At 36.3% G+C, this 7,040-nt stretch overlaps 1 pseudogene; it reads left to right on the top strand.

The window, feature by feature from the left end:
* The first annotated feature begins 3,238 nt into the window (after positions 1–3,238).
* On the top strand, positions 3,239–5,231 carry LOC145069073 (ABC transporter G family member 10 pseudogene; annotated as a pseudogene).
* Positions 5,232–7,040: the final 1,809 nt, after the last annotated feature.

Below are 7,040 nucleotides of genomic sequence, written 5' to 3'. Positions count from 1 at the left end.
CATACACAAAAACTCGGATTGCCGATCCGGAAAATCCCCACGCTAACAACATCAAATAACACCAAATAAATAATTGGTCCTCCACCCAAAGCTAGAAACCTAGACCGATTGCCTAATACTCAAGGTAAAAGTCCATTTAATCCTTTCCTCATTTGGCCTAACATCCGAAGCCCAACCCAATAACAACAAAAGACCAATATGGCCCAATTTCCAAATTAGGCCCAAAACCCATCATGGGCCTAATCCAAGAAGGCCCAATTTCCTAAAAGACCCAAAATATCCATCGGTCAACTCTGGTCAAACTTCTGGCGAATGGTGAAAGGGAAAAAAGTCAATAAGTCAAAGAAGTCCATGCAGACTGAGTACGCCCTGCATAGTCAGTTGGTACACCCAACGTACTACGGATCTTGACCAGGCTACGAGGGTTTGATTCAGTACGTGATGTGTACCAAGAGGTACGCCCCGTGTACACTACATGCTTTTAATCCATCTAGAAAATGTCTTAAAACTTTAATCCAAAACGTCAAATGCTCAGAATTACTTCCAAATCATGCCTTAACTCATAAATCCTTAACTTTGAGCTTTTGCATAGCTCAATTGGTTCCAAATCCAAATCCTAACTTTACAACTTCAACAAGGAGCTCATACATATGCATGGGTAGATATCAACCATCAAGATTACATTTTTACGCATTCGGTACACCTAAAACATCCAGATCTATTGACCAAACTCATCCTCATAAAGACAAACCAAAGAGACCAAATTGTGTTGTAAACCACCCCAAACTAGATACACCCAAGGAGATGTCAAGATCAGTGGTTTTACCTTCAACATTTTGCAAAAGATGTGTAACTTTTGGATCTCCAAGCTCCATTCCAAGTGATGATTCTTCAATAACATTCTATCTCTTTAAATTGCACAAGAACACACCAAGATTCCTCACAAGAGCTCAAGAAGTCAAAGATGGTGGCTAGGGGTCGAGATTAGGGTTTAGGAGGTATGGAGGTTGATAAGAGGCAAGACCTCATGAACATAATGAGCTTAAATAGGGGTAAGACCCTAAAAATTAGGGTTTCAAGTTGAAGGGAGTACACCCTGCATACTCCTGAGTACACCCGGCATACTCAAATGCCACTTGTGATCAATTCGTCCACTACGCACTGCATACTCAAGGAGTACCAAAATTAAACCCAAAATTCATAAAGTCCCGAATTGCCCATTCATGGTTATACTATTGGGCTCCGAAACATAATCGAACACTTGGATCACTTAATTTATAATATCCACATCCAAAAAGGGCTAATTCTCTTTTCCCCCAAGGTCCGAAGCCTTATGATAGCTGATAATCGGCCCAAGGTCTGAAGCCTTATGATAGCTAATTCTCTTAGATTGTATGGTGTGGTGTGTATTTTGTCGTTGGTATTCCAATGTGGCAGCTATTGTCGGCGGTAAACACCACCCCTATTTTTTTTTGTCTCAGTGGCAATGAGAGATGCATCTATGTAGAATGAAAGTGTGTCTTGGGACCTACCTATTTTTAATTAAAAGAGTAAAATATACATGAAAAAATTGGAACCTATCTTTTAATTTTTCAAGGACATGCCTTATATACTTTTGCAAAACAAAATGTATAAAAAAATGTCTAAACCCCATATTTTTATTCAAATCTTTTTTAAAACAGCCCCTTGCTTAAAATGTAATAGCCCCCAATCCATTTAAAATTAAACTAAAAAATAGCAAAAGGCTTGAAACAGAACGTCGCCCGAACTGTACATGAATTATGATCGACTGATTGACATCTCCTCTAGGCTCTAACGCATCAATATTGATTGCTCCCTCCAACCACTAGCTCCGCTATCCAACGTGTGACCCTGTTATTTTTTGCTCTCATCTTTTTCAGTTTCACTTACATAAGAAACCTTATGGTTTTCGGTACAATATTCAACGCTGACAACAATCATCAACGACATATTTTGGTCGATGGTCTCTCTCTCTATCTCTCTCTCTCTCTCTCTCTCTCACTCACACACACACACAATTGATAGACAATAAGGGGGTGTTTGGTTAAGCTTTTTAAAACAACTTATTATGTTTCACACTAGTATAAATTAAAAAAGTGTTTTGATGAAAAATAACTTATTCCGGTAGGTAACCTCTAATAAATCATTTTTTCATAACTTATCATACACTTACTTATTAACTTATAAGCTAATAAACTAATAAGTTATAAGTTGATAAGCAATGACTTTTTTCGCCAAACACCCCTAAATGGCATCACACATACTCATAGGCAGTGACAAATCCACAACTAAATCTAGTCGAGGTCCAAAAAATATATAAAAATATAAAATGTTGAAAATTTAATGCATATTTGGTTTCTTAAGTAAAAACGTTTCAATGAGGATATTTAATATTGAAATGGGTGCGAAAGAAAGGATTTTTAATAAAATTCACATTTTTGGAGATATATTTGGTAGTAAAAGTGAAGTGGGGGTCATACACCGGACCTAAAATGGGTGCATGCTAATGCTCATCGGCAAAACATAACAAATATTGCTCAAATTTTGATAGACAAAATCATACCCTTTACCTTTAGTATCTCTACACAAACATCATTATCTGTTGTATGAAAATCCATCTGGATTACCGAAGTTTCACATGTCTTTTGCTGTTTAATTAAGAAATTAACGGAGTGTAATTAGGCAGTTATATATTTTCTGGTTCTCATTATTAAATTCCAGTGATGTCTAAACATTATGGGTGTTTATAGTTCACATGACTCATCCTTTTAGCGACCGTTTTTCACCACTCTTCAAATTATCAAAATGCATTATGATTAAAAGCAACGCAACATTTATAATGTGTTTTTCACTTTTCTCTTGAGTGTAAAAAAACACAATAAAACCCATGTCATGAAATTACCTCCGACAACATAACTTACGCCTGTTTTCAGACCCAAGAAGGATAATTTCAGAGAAAGATATATCTTTAAAGCATAAGTTACAAATCATTACAATACTATTTGTTCCGGAATAACCAATTATTGCTCTGGAAAAATGGATTTCCCCCAACAGCTGCCATGTGCCCCATGCAAACACTACAAAAAAAAAATAAAAAAAAAAATAAAAAAAAAATTCACACCCACATGATAAGTATCACCTTGTGATCATCATTTCAATTCAAATTATATGTGTATATAAATGTATACACAGTTCATGCAGGAAAAAGAAGAGCAGTTGGGTTGTGCCAAGCTAATCTTGAAATCAAATTCCCTTCATCGTTTTCTTTCATCAGAACCCATCAATGGATTTTTCGGTGGAGTCACCCGATGTTGGTCACCGGAAAACCCAATACACAATCAAAACAAAGAATGTTTCATATGTCGTATCTCCGACATCTTGTAAGTTTGGCTGGATTTTCCAGAAAAAGGTGAATCCCACCTTAAAGAAGCAGATTCTTAGAGACGTCAATTGCGAAGTGAAGCCAGGAGAAATCACGGCAATTGCTGGTCCAAGTGGCGCCGGAAAGACCACATTGCTCGAGGTTCTCGCCGGAGTTATTCCTCCGTGCAGAGTCTCCGGTCATGTGCTTGTAAACGACCGGCCGATGACCCCGACCGTTTTCCGGCGAGTATCGGGATACGTAACTCAAGAAGATTTACTGTTTCCGCTTCTTACAGTCGAAGAAACCCTACTCTATAGCGCTCGTTTACGTCTTCACGGTGGAATCGACAACTCAAAAGCTCGAGTTCAAGAATTGCTGGCGGAGCTAGGGTTATGCCATGTTGCCGGAGAACGAATTGGCGGCGGCAGCCACCGTGGGATTTCTGGCGGCGAAAAACGCCGGGTGTCAATCGGTGTCGATCTGGTTCACAATCCATCCGTTTTACTAATGGACGAGCCCACATCTGGACTAGACTCAGGTGCAGCTCTTCAAGTCATTTCAATGCTGAAATCAATGGCTGAAAATCACCAAAAAACAATCGTTTTAACAATCCATCAACCCGGGTTCAGAATTCTCGAACTATTCGATCAAATCATGTTGTTAGCCGATGGAACCATGGTTCACCACGGCTCACTTGATTCCCTTGACCACCGGCTCAAGTCTGCGGGCCACCACATCTCCCGCCAAGTCAACGTCCTCGAGTTTTCAATCGACGTGATCGAAACCCTAATCCCGGAATCAAAAACCTTCGATCTCATCGAACCAAAACGAGAACCAGAATCTGATTGCATAATTCAAGATTGTCATTTACAGTACGCGAATAGCCCACTCAGTGAAATAACAATACTGAGCGAACGATTCGCGTACAACATTTTCCGGACGAAACAACTTTTCGTCGCGAAAATCTTCCAAGCTTCCCTAGTTGGGATTCTACTTGGTACGATTTTCCAAAACATTAAGCAATTTCAAATGCAAACCCAAATTGGGTTTTTCGCATTCAATTTAACGTTTTTACTCTACTCATCATCCGAAGCTCTCCCGATTTTCTTACAAGAACGTAGGATTCTAATGCGGGAAACATCTATTGGTGCATATCGGGTTTCATCTTACTCTATCGCGAATACTCTCGTTTTCATCCCGTTTCTTTTTATCGTGGCACTATTATACACCACCCCGACTTATTGGCTAGTTGGATTGAGAGCCCAATTAGACGGGTTTTCTCAATTTTTGCTAATCGTTTGGTTGGTTTTACTGATGTCGAATTCTTTTGTCGCGTGCTTTAGTGCACTTGTTCCCAATTTTATGATCGGGATCTCGGTGGTTGCGGGGTTAATGGGGTCGTTCTTTTTGTTTTCGGGGTATTTTATATCGAAAAATGATATACCGAGATACTGGATTTTCATGCACCATTTGAGTTTATTTCGGTATCCGTTTGAGTGTTTTTTGTTGAATGAGTTTGGGGGGTCGCAGGGGAGGTGGCGGTGTCTTGAGCGGTTGGATGGCGGGTGTTTGGTTTCCGGTGAAGATTTCTTGAAGAAGGAGAATTTGAAGGAGGTGCAGAAATGGTATAATTTGGGAATGATGTTGGTGTTCATCATTGGGTATCGGTTTCTTTCGTTATTGGTGTTAAGTTATAGATCTTACAAGAGCAGAAACTAGAAAAGATGATGTTTTATAGTTTTAGAATCCAAGCATAGTATTAGGTTGTTTCTTGTTGTTCAAACCTATATATTATGTGTTGTTTGTTTTTGAGTTAATGACTTGGCGAGGAGTTAATCCAACAAGTTATATATTAGTGTTTTCTAAGAGTTTCTTCTATCATAAAAGTGTTGTTTGGATGAAGTGTTTCCTTAAAGTATGTTTAAAAAACATAGAAAATGAAAGCAATTTTGGGGAAATTGAACAAAAAATAAAGATAAAATTGCAAAAATGTGGTTTTCAAAAAGTTTTATGTTCGTAACAACTTTGAATTAAAAATGTTACACCGTTGGTCCTTATGTTTTCAAAATCTTGCATAGTTTTCTCTTTGTGTAACTATGTTAGACAATCAGACGTTAATTAGGTCTGAGTAAAATGATCAAATTACCCTAAATAGGATTTAACTTTTTACAAATTTGCTCTAATTTATTTTTTCATTCAATTTACCCAAGTGTTACGTCATTTTCTGAAATATTCTTTCAACATCCATGAGTTTGCTAAGGAAGTAACAATATATAAAAATGGTTTGTTTGGAAAAGGCAAAGACGACAGACTGCATATGAAACATTTCTATCGAATCATTGTAAACCCGATGAGTCATGGTGAAACATTACAACACGTGGGCTTTTTGTCAGAGGACTTTAAACCTAAATGCAGATTACCTCCAGTGAGGTTTAAAAGAAGCAATGAAGAATGTTGTAATGAATGAATGGTTCCAAAATGGGTCCAGAAGCAAAATAAAGTCAACAGAAGGTTTCTGACATTACAAAGTCAATTTTGTTTGACTTCTCCACTTATGTTCTCACTGTTTTCAGAATCACATTCAATATTTTCACCAATTTCAAAGTTCCTGAATTGGATGGTTTGTTCTTCTACCTTAAATAAGCTTCAATTTTCTGTCATTGTTTCTTTGATAAAAAAAAAAAAAACATTATTAATTAAAGGGATGTGGGTTTTCATGGCGAATTCAAGAATCAGATTAGTATGGTTATTCTACATTTATCTTGTTAATCCTTTCCATATCACGAAATACTCATAAAATTGGCCCCAAAAGATCAAAGAATCAGCAATAATAAAAAACACACATGAAGATGAACTCACATTCTAACTAACTTACCCTAACAAATATCACTTGAAAATCAAGTTCTTTTGTAACATAAGACAAAGAAATTAACTGTTATTTGTCCTTGTTAGACAGACACTTTGAAGAAACTACAAAACCACTACTCATAGAACATTTGTACAAAGCCGGAGATGTTGAAAAATCAAGGGATACTAGATGAAGTAAAGAGCAATGTGCTTTCATTGATCTGTGTATTTTAGCATCATACTTCAATTTTTTTCGATTACAACATTGAATTTAAAAAAATCTATCCAGTTGTATCAATGAAAGTTTTGTTGTATGTGGATGAGATTGCCATAATTTGGTATAAATTTTACGAATTCCTATGGTGTATTACCAAGAAATTAAAATATGTTGCTACAATAAACAAGTTAATCCAAGTATGTTTGCTATATTGTGCCTTTAACCAAAAAATTAATAATAAAATGCACAAGTTAAAATCTATAAAATATAGGATTAAATGCAGGAAACCACAAAATACTTTTATTGATTTGTTTACTATAGGCCTATTGCATCCTTCTTTCATTTCTTCCCATTACAACATTGTATATTAAAGAATATATCAAATTATAGCAATGTTAAAAAATACAATGCAATTTTTACTATCATAGTTGCATAATTTTTTAAAGTATAATGTTCTAAAAAAAGAAATTAGCAAAAAAAAACCCTAAATTAGGGGTTTCCCTTTTTTACACAAAACAGTTTGAAACTACAATGTTATAATAAAAAGAAATAGAAGTATGATGCAATCATGCAATAATATTGTTACGGCCC

The sequence above is a fragment of the Lactuca serriola genome, chromosome 8, assembly GCF_051521515.1.
Source record: "Lactuca serriola cultivar US96UC23 chromosome 8, Lser_US96UC23_V15, whole genome shotgun sequence".
In the NCBI taxonomy this organism is placed as follows: domain Eukaryota; kingdom Viridiplantae; phylum Streptophyta; class Magnoliopsida; order Asterales; family Asteraceae; genus Lactuca; species Lactuca serriola.
This window is presented reverse-complemented; position numbering and strand designations above follow the sequence as displayed.